Source organism: Amblyomma mixtum, chromosome 5 (assembly GCF_055824585.1).
Source record: "Amblyomma mixtum isolate Tamu chromosome 5, ASM5582458v1, whole genome shotgun sequence".
Lineage (NCBI taxonomy): Eukaryota > Metazoa > Arthropoda > Arachnida > Ixodida > Ixodidae > Amblyomma > Amblyomma mixtum.
In genome coordinates, this window is record NC_143016.1 from 143,201,578 (window position 1) to 143,226,508 (window position 24,931).

Genomic DNA, 24,931 nt, shown 5'->3' on the forward strand with positions numbered 1-24,931 from the left:
TCACACAGAATTCGATTAAATTAATTCGATTAATGCATTTCTTCGATTAATTCGAAGAATTCGATTAATGCAGTTTATTCATCAGGTTCTACTTTCTCTCAGAAATTCACACGATGTCGACGAGAAGCCTGCAGATTCCAATTGAACGCCTCAAATGGACGTAGCTTGTTATCGTTCTGCAACGTTTTGGCTCCCACTTGAGTATGACGCCCTACCTACTCAGCTGCTCATGGATATATAAGCTCCACAAATTCTTCATACATCTGCAGTACTTCAGCGACTACTAAGATAGGTATCCGCAGAACCGGTAAGATCAGATCAGTCAAATGGTGGACAATTATTGCTGTAAAAAATGCCGAAGGCGTCCGCTGCATGACGCAGTCTTCAGATTTGACGTCTCCGATCTAGAACTTTTGACACCACTTTACAGTTTACGACGATGTACAGTTTTCCCTGTGAGTGCACCATGCGGGTGTGAATCTTCCTTGAATTCACTTTTTCTAGCAAAACAGACTTCATGACAGCTCAGAGGCACATGAAGTGTTAGAACTTTTTTAATACGGCTATTTAGATATTATGGAACTACGTGCGATCTTGTAACTGTGATTGTGAAAATTGGCCATTTACAACTTCAGTAGTGGTACTTCAGCATTATGCTGTAAGAAAAACGCTGAGCCTCTGGCAGCACAATAGGGTTGAAAATTTTTCAGCGCGTAACAGTCTTTGTTTTAAATATTTTCCCCAATCATCTCTACAATGGATGTTCCTCTGGACAAATGTTTTTTGAAGGCATGTTCCATTTAATTAAATACAACTGCTTTCCTGTTATTTAGATGGTAGAATTTCGTTAAGAAACATTTCTGCTTCCATCCGGCTATTCCATATATGCTTAAAAATAAAGAAATATGAAAGTAATCATTTTCAAAGCTTGGAAATCAAACGTGGCACAGGAAGTGATTCAGGCGATGATGCCAAAATAACCCTCACGTTTTTAGGGCTCCATTTTGGCGGGCAGATATCGGGACTTATATATTAAGAAAACGTACGGAGAAACCGTGAATAGCAAACTTTAATATTTGGTTAAATTGACAAAATATAAGCAGAAAGTTCTACTAAAATTACATTACGTGTTTTAATTTCTGTCAGATGGCTTTCCTTTCAAACGAGTCAACATTTATAGTTTCAGTAAGACAGTTATAGGAGCACAAATTCAGTTCGACTTTATTGCTGTCGAACATGTTTGGTGCATAAGAATTTGTACCCTACCTCAATGTGCATAGTAGGTGCAAGCATAAATTACATTCCATGTAAGACGTACCACATCCTAGGACTGCCCTTCGATAGTAGTAGCCGCACACTGGTATATTAAAAGTCCTGTGGCTACTCACTTTGCCCCTGTCTTCGTTCTCTTCTGTTATTAGAACTAGTTAGCACGCATTGTCTTCCTGGGCACGTTTGCAGATTGAGCAGCATCCAAGCGGCCAGCATCCTCGGCTTCCTTCGCATCTTATGGTGGTGTATGTGCCACTGCTTTCAGCCTCTTCTTTTTTTCTTTTGTGACGGGCGCCGTCTTCTGTGTCCTACCTGTTTTCACAGCTTGGCGGACCACAGCACTTGGCACCCATTCATCGGCCTTAGCGGAGTGTTAGGACGCCTCCGCCGTCCTCTTACCTTCGTGAGCAGCTTCGTAAAGTTGTCATTGCCCACATAACCAATCCTTTCTATGTATCCGTCATCCATTATTGTTTGCCCATCAACCACCATATTCGGACTCATAGCAGCAGTAGCAAGTATCAGCTATTCTGTGACTGTGCTGGCATTTGCATATTGTCACGTAGTGGTGACTGCAGTCCGGCGAACAGGAAAACAACGAGGATGTCTTCGAAACGGAACTCTTTATTCGGGCTGACTTGCGCCCGCAAAGAACTGAATCACTCGGCGGCGGCGTAGCAACAAGCGTGCTCGGCGGTCGTCGGACAGAATGCCCGCCACTGTCGGCCGTGCTCTTTTTAAAGCTGAGAGCGAGCCTTTGAGATAAAGCGTGGAAGGTTCTAGAACTTTCTGGCACAAAGTAGAATCGGCTCCGCCTGCATGCGATCAATCGAGATAATTCTAGGCGCGTCTTGCGTCACAAACGAAGCGATAAAGCGGCGTGCCGGCAGCCTTGAAGCATGAACAAATAAACACAAGAAACAAATGCTACAAAGATTCGCGGCAATATATCACATTTTTTTATTTTCATTTTGATATTTTGATAATATTTGTTGAACTCAAGCACATAAATCATTAAGATCTACTTCTTTCACGTAATCTTCTTCTGTATTTTCTTCCATGTCTGGTGTCTAAAGTCCATCCATTTGCATGTCTTTGGGCACTATTTTCTTTGAGCGCCCTGAGCATGGCTTTATGATGAACGATGCCGAGGCTGGCACCTCCCACGTTGGGCACCTGCCACGGTCGACCAATCACGGTGGCCAATCCGGGCAGGTTGTGATGAGGTCGAAAGGTTACGTGGCCTCTCTGGACTGGTCAGGCAATTTCGGGACATCTGACGGCGAGTTTCGCTCCTGAAGTGAACTCTAACACAAAGTCAATGATTTGTAACAGGCAGCGCGAAAGCCTCTCGGTTAGAATACACTATGGGAGTTTTGCGGCTGAACCAAGGCGGGAACCTTTGACTCTACTGAGGAAATCTTAAACTGATAAAGCCTGCCTTCAAGAACTCCCAGGTTACTGATGTGATGTTTTGCACATAGCCATGCATATTTTTTTGCGCTTTGTAGAAGCCCGGCAATATAGAAAGAAAAATAGATTTTGGGTAGAATGGTATATGAGATCATAAAACAAAGCCGGTCTGTTGTCCTTGGCGCGGGTTGAAATCCAGCTCACGACTGAAGCCTTTTTTGATGCCGGCTACCACTCTGGCGCAAAAGGAGAGTTTTTTTTTTTGAAGAAGGCTTGCTTCTTCTAAGGTTTCCTGTCCGCCCTCATGTTTGCCTTAAAATTCGGCCTGAAATTGGCTTTGGTTTCCAGACGATCTTCGCCGCAATTTTGGAGGAACTTTAGCTAAAGGCACGTATTCTTAAACAGCAAAGAATTCTCGCCTTTTTTTTTCATAATTTGAGGATCTGGCAAATTAAAAAAATAAAATTGAATGTGTCCAACACGCCGGTACGCGTAGCTGATTCGTTGCTGGTAAATCACCCAAGACAATTTTGCAACTCCTTAAAGGCCACTCCTACCTCAAGAAAACCAGCAACACTAATATATAGTGAGTCCCCTAGAGTACCGCCCAGAAAAATTTTAAATGCCGCGTAATCTACAGAAACCTCCTAGTTCTCTTGAAAGGTTTTCGAGTATGTGCCTTTGGCACAAGGCAAGTGAACGGAAAACAAGAGTATAGTGAGCCTCATTGTGTGGTTGCCATCACGCGCACCTGTTAAGCTGTGCCGGCCCGCTAGTGACGTCAGGCCATGGGCTAATAAGAGCACGGTGCTCCCCGCAATTACGAGTGGTAATTGATGGACCGTAGTCGTCTCTCGTCACAGTCATTTCAGAGTCCATGCACTTGGCAACTCGGGCTCAACGCACAGTCATGATGCTTCCGAGAGCCTCGAGTTCTGGAACACCATAAATCCTTCAGGACCATTTCCGGTGCCTGTGCAGAGCGCCACGGAAAGCAGTGAAACCTTTTTTGGCAGTCTGCCAAAAATGTGCATTCCATTTTCAGTACATGGCCATGCTGTAATCGATTAAGAATCTCGCGGCGATTTTCCCATCATCAACATACGATAGACGTCGCAGCATAAGCAACATTAAACTAGATGCTTTCAGCATACCGGAGAAATACTAGTGGATACGTATGCCGGTTCACAAAATCCCTCCTGTGCACGCATAGTTGCATGGGCGAGCGACTGCGCGAGCGCCGCCGGCGTCCGGTAACCGTTATACGTCTTCGCTCCTCCGTCTCCGGTAGTCTAAAAACGCCTGGTATTACGTGGCCACACCACATTAGCTTTCACACGTAAATTTGTGCGCCTCTTGAAAAGTTGAAATTATATATTCCACTTGCTTGCGGGCCTCGCTTATAACTCGTCTTCTTCATAGAGTACATCACGCCATCTGCTGAATTCAGCAAGCGTTCAACGGCGTGTGGTTGCACTGACGCTGTTAGTGAGTATTTCTTGGCGACCATGACGAAGGAGGAGAGCATCTTGCAAGAACCGCTTGCTATTGAGCTCTATCCACGTGCTTTAAGGCAATGCTGATGCGTCATGTCGCCTTACATTTTCTGGTTATCATGTTACAGTATTCGATTTTGTTTCTTGTCCCTGTATCATCACTATATTGAAATAAGGTACATATTCCATTATCTGAATAGCTTGGTGATTCACAGAATTGGTTTTTGAATTGCATCTTTTGTTTACTTACTCTGTCCTGCTGTAACATTTCGACAGGGCCCTCCGATGACAACTCCAAGGAGTTTTCGGTGTTCGTACATTTGAACAATATTCGTACTACAAATTCTTCTCGAAATGAAAAGTGTTCGTGCTCAGAACTGTTTTATTTCACGGAAAAAAATTTTGAAGATAGCCTCGCATCCTTGCGATGAGCTATGCCAAACAGGCGATTTTTGCGGCCAATCATATGCATAATGGTATTGCAGCGCCACCGTTTTAGTACGCCCAAGGAAGACGAAGCGATTGGCACGCGCCAGATATCCCCCAATCAGGAACTTTACCTCGGCCGGGCGCTGCTGCAGCCGCTCGGCCACTCTCTCTTCTTCGGCAAGTCTCCTAAGAAATGGGGCTAAATCATCGTACGGTGTATGCGGTTGAGGTCGCTGGAGTGCAGTCCCCAATTCTTCGCGGGAACTTCGTTGTCGAAGTCGGGAACGTTTCACGTCCGGCCGCCGGAAAAGAGCGCTTTGGCTGCCGCTAGAGTGCACCGCTTGAATCAGCAATCACGAAGTACACGTTCAGCTCCATTCACGTCACTTTTCGGCCATTTCGTCATTAGAGAGTCCCGAGTCCAAATCAGAGTGGAGTGAAAAAGTTTTCCAGCTTCGGCCATATCCCTTAGCCATAAGTGTGTCTTTCTCCGCCTTTTGCCGCAGCGACAAGAATTCCAGGAAACGCCCACCTACCAGATTTTGCTGGGCAAAATAAAATTATAGAGTTGTCCTTGGCGCCGCTTTCAAGGAGGGCCCGTGTTTGCACTTTGAGGCGTTTTTGTTCAGTTTTCAATGCAACTTTTCCTTTAATGAAACAATCAATATGGCATTTTTTTTCATAACAGACATTCCATAAAGCAAGATTCGCCATAGCCTTCGCGTCTCTTATACACCCTTCATAACTTTTCATTTAACGTCGCACTACTTCAGAACTTATTAATAAGAGCATAGAACCAACATTCCGAAGATTAAACGAAAAACATCTCAGCAAGCTTAATCTTTCAAAACAGCAGAAATAAATCCATACCGCCAAGGGAAGTGTAGACAAGTACGTCAGTATAATTTCAGCAATAACTATGAACAAACTCGAAATTTTTTGGAAAAAAATATACAATTCAAGAGGCAAAGAGGCAATATGCGTTACCTGACTGGCTCGTGCAAAAGACTGTCAGTACTTACTATGCAATCTTTACTCCACGGTCTAAGATCCTGATCTTTCCAGCTGACTTTGCAATTTGAAAATCCTTTGAAAATGAAGCTTTTCATATACGCGATTGCATGCGCTACGCATTCTTCTGAGCAACTTAGAGTTAATGCAGTTTCTCCAACAGGCTCTACTTTCTCTCGGAAATTCACACCACCTGGACGAAAAGCATGCAGACTCCACTTGAACGCGTCAAATCGACGTAGCTTGTAATCGTTTTGCAACAGTTTGGCTCCCACTTGAATATGACGCCCTGCCTACGCAGCCGCTCGTGGATATACAAGCTCGACAAATTTTTCATACATCTGCAGTACATATCCGGCAACTAAGATTGAGTATCGGTAGAAGCGGTAAGATCAGATCATTCCCATGGTCGGCAATTATTGCAGACGAAATTGCCGAAGGCCTCCGCTACATCGCTCATTCTTCAGTTTTGAAGTCTCGGATCCAGAAATTTTGAAACCATTTTAAAGTTTACGACGATAGACAGTTTTCAAGGGAAGAAACAGCGCGAAAAACACGGACACACGCAGAAACGACACTCACACCAGCGCTCGTGTGTGTGTCGTTTCGCTGTGTGTCCGTGTTTCTTCGCGCCGTTTCTCCCTTTTAAATTCATTACCAAACAGCCCGGAACCGTGCTCTTCACACAATTTTCCCTTTCCGTGCAGCATGCTGGTTTGAATCTTATTTTAATTTGCTTTTTCTAGTGAAACAGGCTTCACGACAGCTCAGAGGCATAGGAAGTGCTAGTACTTTTTTAATACGTCAGTTTATATATAACGGAACAACATGCAATCTCGTAACTCTGATTGCGAAAATTGGACACTTACAACTTCTCGCCTTAGTAGCAGTGGTACTTTTGTATTATGCGGAAAGAAAAACGCTGAGTCTCTGGCAGCGCGGTAGGGAAGAAGACGTTTCAGCGCGTAGCCGTCTTTGTTTTAAATATTTTTCCTAATCATCTCTTAAAGGACACTCCCTCTGGACAAATGTTTTCTTTAGGCACCTTCCATATAATTAAATATTACTGCATTTCTATTATGTAGATGTTAACATTTTATTAGGAAAAATTTCTGCTTGGATCCGACTGTTCCATATGTGCTTAAAAACAGGAAATATAAAATTAATCATTTTAATAGCTTGGTAATCAAAAGTGGCACAGGAAGCGATTTAGGCAATGGTGCCAAAATAATCCTCATGTGTTTAGCGCTACATTTTGGCGGGAAAATATCGGGACTTATACATTAAGAAAACGTAAGGAGCAACCATGGAGAGCAAACTTGAAAACTTAGTTAAATTGACAACATATAACCAGAAAGCTCGACTATAATTATATTACGTGTCCCAGTTTCTGTCAGATGGCTTACCTTTCCAACGAGCGAACATTCCTAGTTTCAGTAAGTATAAGAGCACAAATTCAGTTCGATTTTATTGCTGTCGAAAGTGCTCGGGGTATAAGAATTTGTACCCTATCTCATTGTGCATAGCAGGTGCAAGAATAAATTCTGTTGCATGTAAGACCTCCCGCATTCTAGGACTGGCCATCGATAGTAGTAGCCGCACACTGGTATATTAAAAGTCATGTGGCTGCTGACTTTGCCCCTGTCGTCGTTCTCTTCTGTTATTCGAACTTGTTATTCGCTTGACGGACCACAGAACTTGGCAGCCATTCATTGGCCTAGCGAAGTGTTAGAACACCTCCGTCATCTTCTTAGCTTCGTGAGCAGCTTCGTAAAGTTGTCATTGCCCACATAGACAAGGCTTTCTATATATTCATTGCATTATTGTCTGCCCACCAACCACCATATTCGGACTCCTATCAGCAGTAGCAAGAATCGCATATGCTTTGACGATGCTGGCATACATCACATTTTTTCCTTGTTTTCATTTCGATATATAATATTAGCTGTACTCCAACACATAAATCATCCAGATGTATTTCTTTCCCGTAATCTTCTGCATTTTCTTCCAAGTCCGGTGACCAAAGTCCATACATTGGAATGGCTTTGGGCACAATTTCCTTTCACCGCCCTGAGCATAGCTTTATGATGGCCGATGATGAGGCTAGCACCTGCCACATTGGGCACCTGCAACAGTCGATCAGTAAAGGTGGCCCATCCGGGCATATTGTGATGACGTCGCAAAGTTACGAGGCCTCTCTGGACTGGTCCGGAAATTTCGGGACATCTGACGGCGAGGTGCGCTTCTGACATTAACTCTAACGCAAAGGCAATGATTTAGAACAGGCAGCGCGAAAGCCTCTCGGTTAGAATTCACCACGGGAATTTCGTGGCTCAACCAAGGCTGGAACCTGTGACTTTGCTGAGAAAATCTTAAACTGATAAACTGCAAGAACTCGCAGGTTACTGATGTGAAGTTTGTGTACATATCAATGCATGCTTTGTTGCGCTTTGTCGAAGCCGGCCTGTAAAGAAAGAAAAATGGATTTCTGGCAGAAGGGTATAAGGTTTTGTTTATTTATTGGGGGTTAATGTCCCAAAGCATTTTAGGCTATGAGGGACGCCGTAGTGAAGGCCTCCGGAAATTTCGACCACCTGGGGTTTTTTAACGTGCACCGACATCGCACAGCACACGGGCCTCTAGAATTTCGGCTTCATCGAAATCCAGCCGCCGCGGCCGGGATCGAATCCGCGTACTTCGGGCCAGCAGCTGAGGGCCGTAACCACTGAGCCACCGCGGCGGGGCAGAAGGGTATAAGAGATCGGAAAACGACGCTGATCTGTTATCGTTGGCGCTGGTTGAAATCCAGCTCACGACTGAAGCCTCTTTTTTTTATGCCGGCTACCACTCTCGCGCAAAGGCTTCAGCAAAGGTTTCGTCTCCGCTCTCATGTTTGCCTTAAAATTCGGCCTTAATATGGCCGTTGTTTGCGGACGATCTTCACCGCAGTTTTATGGAAATATTAGCTACAAGAGTTTATTCTTAAAAGCAAAGAATTTTCGCGTTTTGGTCTAATTTTACGGCCTCGCGAATTGAAAAAAATAATAAAATTGAATGTGTTCAACACGCCGGTAGTGTGACTAATTTGTTGCCGGTAAATCACCCAAGACATTTTTTCAACACCTCAATTGCCTCTCTAACTTCCAGAAAACCAGCGGCAATAATTATACACTGAATTCCGGTACAGTACGTTCCCACAAAAATTTTAAATGCCGTGTAATCTACATACTAATTGAGAGCCTGTCTATTTCTCTTGAAACGTTTTTGAGGATGTGCCTTTGGTACAAGGATAGTCAACGAAAAACAAGGGGATAGCGAGCCTCATCGCGTGCTTGCCATCACACCCGCATGTTAAGGTGTGCCGGCCCGCTAGTGATATCAGGTCATGGGCTAATAAGAGCACTGTGCTCCCCGCCATTGCGAGTGGTAATTGATGGACAGTCGTCGTCTCTCGTTATAGTCATTTCAGAGTTCATGCACTTGGCGTACTCGGGCTCAACCCGCAGCCATGATGACTCTGAAAACCATAAATCGCTCAGGACCATTTTCGGCGCCTGTCCAGAGCGCTACGGACAGCAATAAAGCCTTTCATTGCGTTAGCAATACTACTATAGGTTTCGCCTCGTCGCGTAGCATCGGTCAGTAGGGACGGGTGACCTTGAGCAGCCACTGCACCGAGGTGGTGGTGCGCCGTTGCTTCAGCCGCGCTCCGCCAGACGGCAGCGCCGTCTGCGCGCGGCGGGGCAGCGGCGAGAACAGTTTGCTCTCTCTACGACAGATGGCGCCACTAGGAGGTCCGCAATTTCTCGCCTTCGAAGCCGCCGTTATCAGCATTGAAGCCCAGTGCGAAACGCTGCTGCGCAGCTTGTGTACGAACGTCAAGTTGCTCTTAAACTACCCCGCTGTAATTAACCTAATTTCTATTCGGGCGACATAAATAACACCAAGTAGGAAACTGGTCGAGTTGGGGAATCGAACCAGGGTCTCCGCAGTGCGAGACGAGCACGCTAACCACTCCGCCATGCCAGCTCGATGGTCTGCAATGAACAAAGACGCGTCTAGTGAATACCGTATCTTCGTTCACTCCTACCTTCCTCCCTTCCCGTTATGGCGAGGTTCAGATGTCCACCGAGGTATGCGACACAGACACATTTCCTTTCCTCAAAAACCAATTTACCGACGAGTAAGGCGTACAGCCGAACGGGCGATGGCGATGTGTGGACTCCCTGGCAGCGTGCGGAATGGTCACGTGACCAAATATGGCGGCGCCTATGCTCCCGCGCTTCTAAGCGTATATAAATGCGCGCTTGCCCTGCCGTGGATGCTTTGCTATGCAGTCCTCTAAGGAGAAGTGGCAGCGACAGGAAGAAGCGAGAAAGTGACAACGTGCACAAGAGACGCCAGAACAGCGTGAAGAACGTCTTGCAAAGCGTCGTGCTAAGGATGCAGCTCAGCGACAACGTTCTACCTCACAGAGTGGTTCCACGTCATCGGTCACCGATGAATCTGAACACCAGACTGCTCAGGAATGCCACAATGCTACCAGGCGAAGGCAACGCGCCGAAGAATCGCCAGTAGAACGCGCGCAAAGACTCGGAAAACAGCGGATTACCGAGGATGCCATTGCTAACGCAATTTGCCTGGTTTAACTAGAGCGAAACCACCGCCAATTTTTTGGGCAGCCTGCCAAAAATATGCATTAACTTTCACTACATGGCCATGTTGGGATCGGTCCAGAAGCTCATGGCGCTTTACATATCATCAACATACGATACGCATCGCAGCGTAAGCAATGTTAAACTATATGCTTTTAGAATACCGGAGAAATAAGGCTGGAGACGTATGCCGGTCCACAAAATCTCTCCTGTGCACGCGCAGGTGCTTGGGCGTGGCCAGTGCGGATACGCCGCCGGCATCCGGTAATCCGTTATAAGTATTCGGTAGTCCGTCGCCGGTATGCTAAAAACGTCTGATATTACGTAGCCTCACCATATAAGCTTTCACACGTATGTTTCGGAGCTTCTTGAAAAGTTGAGGTTATATTATGCTCTTCCTTGCGCGCCTCGCTTATAACTCGTCTCCGTCGTTGTGTATACCACGCCATCTGCTGAATTTTTTTTCTTTATTTTTTTTCCTTAATTCAGCAAGCGTTCAACGGCTTCGAGGTCGCACTGACGTTCTTAGTGAGGATTTCTTGCTGACCATGAAGAAGGACTAGTAGATCTTGCAGGAACCACTTGCTATTGAGCGCTATCAACATGCTTTAAGGCAATGCTGATGCGCTATCTCCCCTTACATTTTCTGGTTATAATGTTACAGTATTAAATTTTTTTCCCTTGTCTCTGTGACCACTATATAAAACAAGCTACTTATTCCTTTATCTTGGCCGTTTTCTGATGCACAGGATTGGTCTCGGAATTGCACCTTTTGTTTACTCACTCACCGCTACTGTAACGCTCCGACAGGGCCCTTCCATGGGATCTCCGTGGTTTTTTCGGTGCTCACAGATTTTAGTAATATTCTTACGTTGAATTCTTCTCGAATCCAAGATTGTGCGTGCCCAGAATTGTTGACTTTCGCGGGAAAATATTTTGAAGATAGCCTCACATCCTCGCGATCAGCTCTACCAAACGGCGATTTTTGTGGCCAATCATATGCCTAATATCATTCTAGTGCCACCGTTTCAGTACGCGCAAGGACGTCAAAGCGGTGGACACGCGCTAGATAGCGGCAATCCGGACCTTTACCTCGGCCGGGCGCTGCTGCTGCGGCTCGGCTGGTCTCTCTTTTTGCAAGTCTTCTAACAAATGGGACCGTGGTCGCGTCCTAGGCGGCCTCAGCATTGTGTCCGGCCGGCCGCGCCTTCTCCTTCAGCTGTGCAGCAGGATGGCAGGTTGGCAGGCCGCTGACTTTCACCTGCCGCTTCCGACGTTTCCTGGAGTAGCATGCTAGGCTAATAACCACTCAGACCTCTCCTTTATTCATTAAAGTCTCTATCTCTCTCTCTCCGACATTCCGATCCCACGGCGTCGGTGGGTGGTTCACCCAGCTGGAGGATGTGCTACCCCTGAACTGCACCACCATCCGGCCCTTCAAACACGCAGTCCTCTGCGACATCCTCCTTCCCTGCCTGTTGCAACACAACGCCTGTTCTGCCTTGTGCTGGCACCATTACGATGAGCGGCACGCGGCCGCAGTTCTGGTTCGCTTCGGTGTCTTTGATGCTCGCTGCCACTATACGACGTGGCAGACTCCCTTTCGCCACCGTCAGCGTCCGCCTCCGCACTCGTACCACACTCTACACCTCCTGCGTGAGGACGCAGCGCGTCTCTACAGCCCCTCGCCGCCTCCCAACCACTCCTGCCCAGCATCTCCGGTCCGGCCGTCCCATGCCATGACGCATCAAGTGGACTCAACAAAAGCTTGGCCACATCTCCTGCATCTACAACTGTCCTCTGCGCGCCTTTGGATCTGCGTTTCGCCGGACACTCACCGGAACCACCCGTGTTCCGTTACAATCTTCGTGTCGACCACGCCTGTTCCCCACCACCTCAGTCGACTTTTTCTGGTGAAGCCCCGCAGAATGCGACACCCAGCTGCGTGTCGCCTGGATTCCAACCTTCTTCTCTTGCACCCGCAGCTGATTGGACATATGAGGACTTCGCAAGTGGCTGTGCCGCCGTCAGAAATGAGAAAGCTGGCGGAGGCAGTGCTGTTCTTACGACCTCCACGGACAACAGCGTGTCCCGTGCCACGAAGGATGTAGTCATGGTACCAGCGCCTCCTGTTCATTCCGACGCTCACGTGCCGGACTTGCTTCCTTCGCCTGCAGCCACATGTCCCAGTACCAAAGCGGCAATGGATCTCAAGTCAGCTAGCACCTGCCCTTTGCTCGCTCCGGCTTTGTCTGTATTGACGTAGGCTCGCCGTCTCCACCGCCTGCACCTTCGGCTCCGCTTCTACCGCTGCTGCTGCCGTAAACGTTGCCTTCTAACGCACCGGTTGGGATAACGTACGCTTGAAAATCCGGACGCTGGTCTACCTTCAGGCCAACCTCGAGCAGACTGTCAGCACCACCACCTGTCCTCACCACTAGTGCACGACCATCTTACCGAGAATCCCTGGTTGACTTTAAACGCCTGTTGCCTCCGTCACCACCCTCAGCTATCTGGAACCCTCACCCTCTGCGAAGCAGCCAGGCTCGAGCGCCCGAGCTTCCTGCTCCGGCTTTACCCGACAGCCTACCCGGACTACCGACCTCAACTCACCAGAATTTACTTACCACTTTATAGTTTTCTTTTTCTTCTTCACTCCGTTTTAGTGTTTTCTCTACTTTTCGCGCCAACTCGACACTCGGATTGGGTAGGTCCTTCGTAATGCCACCGCTTCAGCACGCGCAAGAAAGACGAAGCATTGGGCACGCGCAAAACTTAACGTTCAAGGTCTTGGCTTCGGCCGCACCTGCTGCCGCCGCTCCGCCGCTTTATATTCCCCCACAATCCCGCTAATAAATATGGCTGCGGTCGCCTCTTAGGCGACCTACACAATATCATTCTTGAAAAATCCTAGCACGGAGCAGACGGCCCGGCAACGAAAACGTTTCCCGGGTTCAGCTGTGGTCTTTAGCTCGCACTTTGTGTTCACTCCAGTGACGTTGTGACTTGTTTGATTTGCGACGCACGTTTACCTCGTGCAAGACGGTGGGTGGGACTCACTCAGCGACAAGCGCTTTGGCGCCTCAACTGGTTCTTCACTCCAATAGTGAGTTTGCTTGGAGGATTCCACGAGGGAGCGCCACAAAGAAAGCGTGTTTCTTATAGAGGAGCTCGGTTCCGCGAAAATGAGTTGCAGTAGTTTGCTCTGGCCGGTCGCACGGCAAGGGTTGCTTCAAAACACGACACCTAATTGTTCAGGTGCATTTTTTGGGGGGCAGCTATAAAGCGGGGACGAGTGGTGGTAAGTTTAGTGGACAGCCAGTATCTTATTCCAGTTAAAGGGTCAGTCTACTGAATTTTATCGGCCATATTTTCTTTGCACCAACCGATAGCTCTTTACTCAAATTACCGTTCAGCCAGGTGTGGTGCCAAGAAGTGCGGTAGAACATTGTAAAATAGAATTTATACATGTGGGAACACATCTGTATGAGATGGTAGTCTCATCTGGAAACCGTCTAGATTTCCGCCGCGCCCTCCGAAGCCGGACCTCTCGCTTCGGACTGAATTCTCGTTGTTGCTGCCTTTTTCAGTGCGTTCAGTGGCAATAAATGGGGCGCCAGTCTTTCGCTTCGTCTCATCTCGCCTATAAGAAAATGTATAAGTGATGAATTTGCTTTATTTTAATAATTAGAGATACGATTCCGCCGCTTCTAAGCTTAAGTGGAGAGTCGGTTTGTTTACAACAATGGTTCCCGTCCTGACAGCCAGCTGGCGCCACTATAGGCTAAGTTTATTTTTGCGTCTCTGCTAGAATGCGTTTAGCGTACGTGTAACTATAAATATTCATGTGATTTACAGAAAAAGCGAGCGGTACGCCTTCTACAGTTTACTACAACAAAACGTACGTTTCTGTGACATTGGAGCATACTAACGGTAGAGTATATTCACGCATGCTTCTACAAAAACCGACTACCACCTGCAGCAAGAAAATGAATGTTTGGGGTCGCCACCATCCATTTTTACGCGACATTTAACGCCGCAATAATCTATAAATTCCTGCCTAGACCGGGAGCAGTTCCCTCGTTATTGGTGTTACAGGGTGCCAACTACCAGAAGATGCCATTATTTATACACTCATCACGGTGAGTAGACTGACCCTTTAACAACATCTGAATGTAAATTGCTGCAAACAGCGAACAGAACTAAAAATGCTTGCGGCTATGGTACAGAAATTCAAATAAAATAACAAAAAGCATTGTTTGCTACTTCCGGTAATAAATCGAGTGCGTCCTCTCAACAACCTTCAGTCGCTCTCATACTGCCCCTAATCTTCGGCCTGACCACGCACATTACAGGACAAAGTCCACCCCTTTACTCTCCAATAACCCTCTTTAATCGCCTCATTTCCTTCCCCACTGCATGGTAGCGAAGGGGAAACTTTTCCAGCTAACATCACTGCCTTTCCCCCCTCTTTGTATCTACCTATCTTCCTGTCCTGTGCCATCTTCGACCAACTTATCCCGGCAAACTTCTTAATGTAATCCACCCACGTATCTTTCTGCAGGCCACTGCTACATTTCCTTACACTTACTTCCCAGTAATGCTGTTAAAAGAAATATGACCCTTTCACCAACGCGTCAGCATGTACAAATAGTGTCTAAAATTCTAGCGATGCCTTTCAAAGGCATTTGATAAGTCATTTCCACTTTGCCTTGAGCTCCTGCCCCTTTCCGGAACCCTCTTAGTCACAACACTGGCTTCATATTTAATTTCTAAATCGTTGAGTAATTTTGACTGCAGTAATTTTCATTCCCGGTGTGCTATGCTTGCCCAAAATTTTCCTAGTGAGGCCTTTCTCGGGCGGCAGGTCATCGCAACTCTGCGGGTTATAATACTGAAGCAGGGCTTACGGAATCATCACTAGCGCCGTGAGAAGACATGAAGAAGAGCCTTCTATTTGAGCTCGGCCACCGGACGTGCTACTTCCTCGTTCATTCATTTTTAGCGCAACGTGGCAGCACGCACATGCGGCTCGCTTGCGAAGGCTGGCTTCATCACAGACGACACAAAATGCAGCCCTGCGGCTCTCGTTCGAGAGTTTCGGTTTCGGATACTCGGTTTCGGTTTTTGCTTATTTGAAAATTACTGTTCATGTATTTTCTTAAATGAACTTGCCTGCACTGGTGATTTAGTTTAATCAAAAGAAATCAATCATTAACTGAATGTACTTAAAAATTGCTGAGTTGTCTCAATGACTGTCTCAATGACGATGACTGTTGAGGGGCAGGAGTGCATATGAATGTACTGGCCAGGACTCCGTTTCCACGCAAATTGTCTTCTACTTGTCTCTTATAATCTGCATCTTGAATTTTATGCCGTCATTAGATGCTCTCTGAAAGATGTGGTCTTAATCATAACCGATTTCTAATACAAGGCTCATAAAAACGGTCAGAACTGCGCGCTGATATTTACCCAGAATAGGAGCTGGCGGCCTAAACAACACCGTAAAGAAGAAGGGCTATATACGTAAAACGATAGATGGGAAAGCAGTTACATTCTTGTCGTAGAAAAAATCGAGTGATAATGTTAGATTAGGAACTCTCGGTACAAAGTGATCTCTCTAGTTCAGGAAAAGGTTCGTGAGAGGACGTCTCTCTACTATGCAGACAAGTCATTTAGACAATTTGGGGTTAAATTTTTTTTCACAGTGCTTGGTGCAGCACAATGCAGCGTGCTCATACGCAATACGAATAGCTTTGCAAGGCAATCGACTTCAGAGCGAGCATTATGCGGGCTTTAGTTGTTTTGAAAAAAAAGACCCGCAGCTGCGCTTGCATGCAAACACAGCGCTCGCTTGCGGCGGGCACACATCGATCAGCCTTTGCGGTATTTCCTCAGTTTATTTTTTTTTTTGGCGAAGCCACAGTGCATCCAAGGATGCGAGGTGGCAGCAATGGATTTGATTGCGACAGAATTCGAACCGAGTGACCCAAACAGGAATCCCCGGCATGAGAGATTTGTCCACGCCTTCAAACTACCCATCCATTTTCCGTATTCATAAAACAACTGCCTTCCAGAATTCCATTTCGTCGTGAAGTAGACAGAAGTGGGAGAAGGCAAGAAGAAAATTAACTTTTCTGGAGCTCGAAAGCCCGGCCTGCGGGAAATTGGAGAGCGTATGTACTTCACCTCGAACCGAGGCCACCATGAAACTGAGTTTTACTGCTGTGCAAACAGTGAGCTTCAGCACTTCAGGTAGCGCAGAAACTTAAACCCGCTGTCGTAACGAAATTTGCATAGCAAAACCGCACTCACAACCCCTAGGCAGCCCATGCTACCGGAAGAAGAAAAAATCTATAAAAAAGTTAGGCACCAGAGACTTCACATTAATTTCAAATAAGAGATACCTGACACTGCTCAACGAAGCCCACAGTGCGGAAAGACATTGGTATGCAATCAACCGAGTACATTCCTAAATTTCAAAGCGCGATTCAACTTTTGGCTCTTCTATAGAGCGATTTCGCATGCTTTTTCTTGAACAGCGTGCCTCAGCTTAAATGTCGCTGTTCTCGAATCTAGATTAGTTTCGAGCGGCGACCAGGCTTACTTCGTACGGATTACACTTTTAAAAGACGTGGATACGTGTCCTGCTTTGTCAAAACATCATCTTAATAAAAATAGGTTATCCGCTGGTACTATACGAAGAGGCTTTGTGACAAGTCAACTTGCTTTTAAGCCATGTAATGGAGTTCTTGTAGAATCTGTAACTGTAACAAGTTAGGCATGGGAGAAGGCCAGACCTCCTCTCGCGTTCAAGGAATTTGGAGGTCTGGTGACGCATAACCAGGCAAAAAATGCTGCCCTCCAGCAAACCTCTTTCACTCTTTGCACATCTTTCACCAGAAGGCATTCTTTCACGAGGAGGAAGGGAAAAGCGATCACTGATTATGTTAGCCTGAACACCAATTACCATTCCAGCGCTACATTTGCCATTCTTGTGAACAGGAAGCAGTTCGTTAGCATGCAAATTGTTGGACCGCGTCAGAAAAAACCTACCGACTTGCCAAAACACCCAGGGAACCGCCATAAGAGAGATATGTATAGTGCCACATAACTGAACTGAAAAAATTCACGCTCAAAGTTCTTCGCCAAATGGAAACGGATGTGTCCACCTGCACTGACTTACATGCAGTCGTGAATGTGGACTTCAGTAGTTGAAGAAATGAAGTCCTCCTAATACACTTCTGTTTAGAAAGCGCGATATTGATCACGTAAACCCCTGAATGCCGGAAAAAAACACCCTCGAATGCGGCAAAGATAGAGCAAAAGAGGCTGCAATTATCCGCTGCACGAGAGAAGATCTACGCCTAGTTTGCCTTCAATTCCAGAACGAGTGCGATCGCTTTCCTCTGCGCATTACAAGTTAAATTCTAACAGGCGTATTGCTTGCATGATAACAGCGCATCCCCGCCCCACTTCCAAATATACCAGCAATTTCCAGCTTGCCAACGGTACCGCATTCCGTACTGTGCCTTTAATGGTGGACGCTTCATCAACAAACTTCTTAGAATATTAGAAATCCTTTTAGAATCACTGTCACAATATTTAGTGTTTATATATACATAAAATTGCTTTCTAACATATATTCCCTGAATCATGTTAAAAGGTTGAGTCGTCACACACACACACACACACGCGCGCGCGCACACACACACACACACACACGCACACACGCACACACGCACACACACGCACACACACACGCACACACACGCGCGCACACACACACACACAAACACAAGCACACACACACACAAACACACACACACACACACATATATATATATATATTACGCAATTAATCCTGCTTTTCTAATCAATTAGCTTTAAGCGATAACATATTCAGTAATATTATAAATTGATCAACACCACAAAAAAATAAATAAATGAAAAATCCCCTGTGCCCCTTGGTTTCTGTGGCTGTTGGCTTCTCTCATATTTATAACGAGCCCCTCATTCCCCTTTCCTTGTCTGCTTAATTACGTAACGAGGACCTCGGTTCTGGCAGCCTTGATGCCGTAGGAAGGATAACAGGGTTCTCACACAGCTTCCACCCTCGCCGTTTGACGACGTTCTACGTCACATCAGCGGTAACTCAGGACGTGCTAAGTCCGCCGCCTAAGTATATGGGTGGCGCTGGTGAACACTCCCAATGTTAGGTTATTTGTAAACATAGGTACCCCCGAAAGCAGAAGGTTTGACAGCCGTCGTCGTAGCTCAGCGGTAGAGCACCGGACGCGTAATTCGCAGCTCGTGGGTTCGGATCCCACCGGCGGCAAGTGGTTGTTTTTTCTTCTGCTTTTCTAATCAATTAGCTTTAAGCGATAACATATTCAGTGATATTATAAATCGATCAACATCATAAAATAAATAAATAAATTAAAAATCCCCTGTGCCCCGTGGTTTCTGTGGCTGTTGGCTTCTCTCATATTTATAACGAGCCCCTCATTCCCCTTTCCTTGTCTGCTTAATTGCGTAACGAGGGCCTCAGTTCTGCCAGCCTTGATGCCTTAGGAAGCATAAGAGGGTTCTCATACAGCTTCCACCCACGCCGTTCGATGAGGTTTCATGTCACGACAGCGGTAACTCAGGGCCTACTACGTCCGCCGCTTACGAGCGTTGGTGGAGCTGATTAACACTCTAAAGGTTAGGTCACTTGTAAACATAGATACCCCCGAAAGCAGAAGATCTGACAGCCGTTTCCGTAGCTCAGTTGGTAGAGCACCGGACGCGTAATTCGGAGGTCGTGGGTTCGGCTACCACCGGCGGCTTGGGGTGTTTTCTCTTCTGCTTTTCTAATCAATTACCTTTCAGCGCTAACATCTAATATGCGCTAATCTGCCAGAACCGAGGAACTCGTTAAGCAATTAACAGACAAGGGAAGGGTAATGAGGAACTACTTAGACATTTAAAAGAAAGCGAACAGCCATAAATTTTAGTTTCTATTTTTCGGGATGCAGTGTCCGCTAACATACCTAAAGAGAGAAGAAAGTTTCATTCGAGAAAGGGAAAATTCACAAATTCAAAGAACAAAGCATGCCCTGACGCGACTATCGTTTTATAAGTGCAACTAAACAAGCCGGGTCAGAAAAGATAAAACAGTCGTGAAGAAGTCTACTCCGCAATGTGAGTATCTAGGCAGGAAACCGTAAGAGAGAAAACGCCCATTTTTAGAGCGTTCCCCTGCAATACACTGCCGCCGCGGCTCACCAAACAATTTCTTTAAAAGTACTCGCAGTGGATTTCAGCTATGAAACATCGGGAAAGCACAAAAAATAAAGCCTACAAGCGTATTCAACGATTCCCCTCCCCCCCCCCCCCCCCCCAAAAAAAAAAAAAAACCTTTTTTTTTGTCCTCTTCTGTTTATTTCAACGCTGCAGCCCCTCTTAAGTCCTTCCAGGCCAACCCACAAATTAGGACAAGAAAATAGAAGCTCCCCCCACCCGAAGGGCTGGAATGCGGAAAAAAAAAAAAACGGAAAAGAAGCAATGCGTGAATGCAGCCTTCGGAAGTACATCCGCCATAGACATTCAATTATGGAAGCAAGTACACGCTGAACGGTGCCTTTCACCGGCCATAACGACACAGTGCACCCTGAGAAAGGAAGGAACAGAAACACAATAGATAACGCAGCCTGTATATGAGTATTTGTAATTACTCGCCGAAAGGCGTTTTGGGCATGCTTCATTTTATCAGTAATTTGTTCGTACGTTCTCTTTTAGGGCGCAAGCGCTAAATACCTTGCTAGAGAAAAGCTGTCCTGACTGGGGCCGAAGCCTCGGAGTAACTCGGATAAGCTCGAAGGACCGTCGCGCCACCTGCAGCCACTAAAAGGAGGGCGAAAGATGCGAAGAAGAAGGAAAAGGAGATTACGGAGGCGAAGTTTGGAGCCGTCGGAGTGATGTGCAATGCAGCCAAGGGTAAATAAGTAGCCGGCCGACATGCACGGCGACCTGAGCAGAAACGCAAAAGAAGCGAGCGCCAAAATGAGCCAACCGATCCAGTTGATATATTAAGGTGGCAAGCCGAAGCAGGGTGGCGAAGACAGTACAACCTTCCTAAAGGGGATGCGGAAATATAAGAATAGTGAGAAACGCGAAAAAGAGCGCGAAAGTAGAGGCGACTGATGTAGACGAAGGAATCTGCAGTTGTGAGGCGTGTACAAGTGGCATTAGAGACCACCCAACCGAGAGAACGGCGACTCGAATCGCAACAAGCTGCTCGGGCGGCTTATTGCAAGAGGAAAGTGGAAGAATGACTGCAAGAACATTCGGGTGGAACTGGGAATTCCAAGGTGTCAGTAACCTTGACAAAAATAAAAGAAATTGAACAACTGCAATCGCGCAAGCTCGAGTAAGTCGCATTTAGCTTAGTCAGGTAAATATGGTGCTCATATTTTTCTGCTCATGTTCAATCGTTTTACTCCTTTTCCACGTGGTAGCCTCTGTTAAAAAACTGAAGAACAAGGATTGCTAGACAGCGAAATAAGTAAGAAGGCGCGTATGCATTTCGGAGAACGCGGGCTTCCGTGCCTGCTTTTATTTCGCAGCACTCCCATTCAATGGGAGCTCTAATATACTCCACTTAGGTGTGGTCTCAGGTAAGAGCCGCTACGCTAAATGCGTGAGCAGCTGCTGCTATTTGCGTACTAGGAAAAAAAAAGCAATCTCGCCCATGTAGAAGAAACCTTACAGGATGAGAACTCAGGTTAAGACAACAGCGTGTTCTGAGTTGCGCATTAGACGTTGACGTGCACAGCACTTGAGTGAAAGCAACTAAGAGCTCTGTACTTAGTAAAGGTGGCCTTTATGGATTTTAGACGAAGTTGCCAGCGCTACATTGTAAGTAACAATGGCGCATTGTAAGTTCGCCATTGTTGCGATGCGTGTGGAATCACCCCGCGCAGAAAATGTTGCGACACTGGAACCCTTAATCACTTCTTAGACCTCTAGTTAGGTTAGAGAGCAACGTGAGGAAACTCTAACGCGTTGTGCAAACAAAGCTAAGACTTCTCTAATCTACCAGCCAGGCTCTATCAAGTTGTACGAAGGGAGCCCGCAGGGCTGCTCTAATTGCTAGCGCATCCTCCTGTTAGGGGGGAGGGGAGGGGCACGCTGCCCAGCGCAAACGGACGACCACCGATTTTGCAGTGGATGCAAGCTCTCCTCTACACTGATGCTGAGCTACTCTGTGGTAAAATGCGGAGGAAAGTAGTGCCCTGAATGACCCTGTGGAGAAAAAACACGTTAGCCATGACAGACTTTGGCCTACTCGCCCTCGTGCCATTAAAGTCACATAATCATCATCCTCATCAAGTTCAAACCAATGTTACGTACAAGCGCAGCCCACTGACCGTTAGCATTGAAGCATAAATTTTTAAAAGTGTCGCTAAATCTTATACAACAAATTGCGCAATTTGCGCTTCTGGGAAGTTTTTACGAGTTGAGCAGAACTCATGTTTTAATACTCTCAGGAGCGAGACAGGTGCTGCCACGCGTCAACGATCCAGAGCTGTAGTTATCAACGCGTACAAGCACTTAGTGCGTGTGGCGTCATAGTAACAGCTCCGGCATAAACAAGCCGCTCGAAACTTTTGTTTCCGACTGAATGCCACCTTCCGCTGCTGCGTTACTCGAGAGAAATTACCAACCGGCGCTCCATGCCATTTGGAACACACGCTCAACGATCAGCGCCAGTGCTCGGCCGAGCCAATTTGCGCAGCGAAACGTGCCAATGGCCAGCAGAGCGAGGGGCCAACTCCAAACGACCGTCCGAGCAATGCGCGTTGCACCGGCTCGCGCTTATTGACGATTCAGCCGGAACACACTTGCACATCAACACAGCCAATGGCAAACTTAGCGTGACACAGTGGCATCACATACAGTCATCAGGCAGGGGCCACAAGTGGCGTAGTGAATTAATTCATGATTCGATGAGAAGTACTGTAATAAGTACAAGGAACTTGTAGCTGGATCTTCTACGAAAATAGTCAAGATCTCAGTAATACTTTACGACACTGTGCGTAGGGCGAGAATCTGATGGTTCGGTTCAGACTCAAATAGGCTGCATTATTGGGTAATCTTTTACTTTTGCATTTCGGAAGGCGTCGTCATAGATTACACTGCGGAAAGCGACAAAATATAATAGGTGCAGTTCTAAAATTAAGCACATTCATCAATCGGAGAGTTTGAGCTGTTTAAGCTTGACGTGCTAAACAGGCTGTTTTACCGCATAGAGTACGCACTCTGTTCAACTTCTCTCAGGCACTTACAATCGAAACTAGTGTTTCGTAGATTGTGTAGGGCTATAGCAAATATATAGCTGCTGTCAGGAAACTCAGGTACACCAGCGAAAGTCACGCAGTACGCACTGCAGTGGAGTATTTTTTTTATTTCGACTAGTTCGCTTATGTCATGAGCAACCGGGAAGGCAAAAAAAGTTACATTACAGGAGCAGTAAATTATCCTTGGCCGGAGGTGACTTGAAAGTGGTGTTAATGCCGTCGGTGACCACCTTCTGCAGAGGTTCGATCGGGTTCACAAAAATCAGTTTAGGGGAATAGAAAACGCCGCAGCGTAAAAGATCTCCCGTTCGCGCCCAAAACAGCACGGCTCCTCTAAAGGGAGAAAAAATAAAGTAGACAAAAACACAGAAAAGAGAAGAAAGTATAGGCGCGAACGTTTTTATAAATGTTTGAAATGCTTGCGTAGAAGGCTGCGCGAAATTAAAAGTGAAATCTGTTATGAGCCGTGTGCGACAAAAAACAAACACCATTGCATTCAGCTTACTTTTACCCCACTTTCTTGCGTACTTGACTTTTTATCCATTATTTTGTTTTTCTTTATTATTCGATTACTTCACTCAGCCCTAATGCACTGGAGCAGGACGGTTGTAATGTTGAAAAAATCGCCTCTTCACAACCAAGTACGGCTCGTCCCTCCTTCTTTTGCTTCTAACGTGATCAGATATCCCAATGCTGTGTTCTTTTCGGCTATTTTCTTCTATACACTAACCTTTTCTTTCAACTTTTTCAGTGAAGTAATCTTTCTTGTTAGGTGCCTATCTAAGACACTACACATTAACAAGAAGTGTGGGCGTCTGTTGCTGCCTTCCTTTTGCATTTTATTCTGTTTGCCCAAGTGTTTACTATCTATCAGGCCCTAAAGTTGCCCTTCCCCAGTGTGGAGTAGCAGACCAGGGTCACATTAGCGCGTGCCGGTCGCTTCTCCTTTCCTTTCATTAAATTATTTTCTCTCTCTCTCACGCGCGAGATTAATATCTCTGCGTGGTCTTCGCTGATACAACGACCACATTAGCAAGCCGCAGTTACCCTCTTTTTTCGTTCTTTGCCAGTCCCGTCCATGTTTTAATGCAGAAATGCATTCCTGTGCGCACTTCGCTCTTTCGTTGTGCGCGTCTGATGCCTCAATTCGAGAGAGAGTGGTTCCGGTTTTCCACTGGTGTCCTCCTCCGCTTAGTAATTTTTTTCGCACCAATTCCTTGCACTTTTTCTACCCTTCCCAGGCCTTCCTAGGTTGCTTTCAACCAATGCAGGCAAGTCCCTCCCTTACTGCCCATTTTTCATCCTGGCTTTGTAACTCTCCAGCCTTTTCCCGCTTCTTTTCTCACCGACACTAATTGCGTTCTGCTTGGAACGTGTTCGCTTGCCGCCTCCTGAGCCACTTGTGCCCTTTTTGTTGGGTTTCGTCCCGCTTATTTTTTTGTTTGGATTGCTCGGTTCTTGTACAGAGCAAACGCACGTCATTTGCCACCCTCTACGTTTCTACTGCTTGCTCTAATCAATAAATGTTCTGTTGGAAGTGAGCCCTTCTTTGTGTTGCTCACTGAGTCGCCTGTCGCACGCTTTGTATCGCATCCCTTTGCGGCATAACACTGCATTTCATGAACGTATCCACTAGTAAACTGGATGAAGATACAATATGAGCTGCTAGGCCTTCAGATTTATCTGTTATGAACGGAAAAGGATGTGTGCGTCTCCTGGTGATGATGCAGCGGTGTGGTAGCCATAAGCGAGCGAGGAGCGTGACGGAGGAGGACAGTAAGAGAGGAAGGCGTTGGGGAAGGAGAGTGGGCTAGGCTGGCGCTGAGTGTATCCGATCTGATGATCGATATTTGCTGCTGTACCCTTGCCCACGTACTGTTGTGTGCTGGTGCATACACGCGTTTTATTGTGCAAGTCATCTCCTCCTGAGTGGTGACGTGGAACTCAATCCAGGCCCCCCCTCAAAGCCAGCGAGCTCCAGTAAAAACAGTCAATCTGGTAGCACACCTTTAACCCGGTCTGTGAGTGGTTCCAGTCTCACTCTCGGGGAGGTTGACGATACGAGTGCTTCCACTGTAAATCTTGACAGTGAAATCTCTTCAAATTCCTCAGTGTTTGACATGTTCTCTAGAATACTGGCAGGGCAGGATCAGTTGGCCCGTGACATTGCGGACATTAAGCAATCTTTTGCCAGTCGCTTTGATGCTTTAGAGTCGCGTGTGGCTGCATTAGAATCTTCACCCACGCCCGAAAATACCAATCTAATTTGTGATTTACAGGCTGAAATTAACTCTTTAAATTCCAAAGTAAC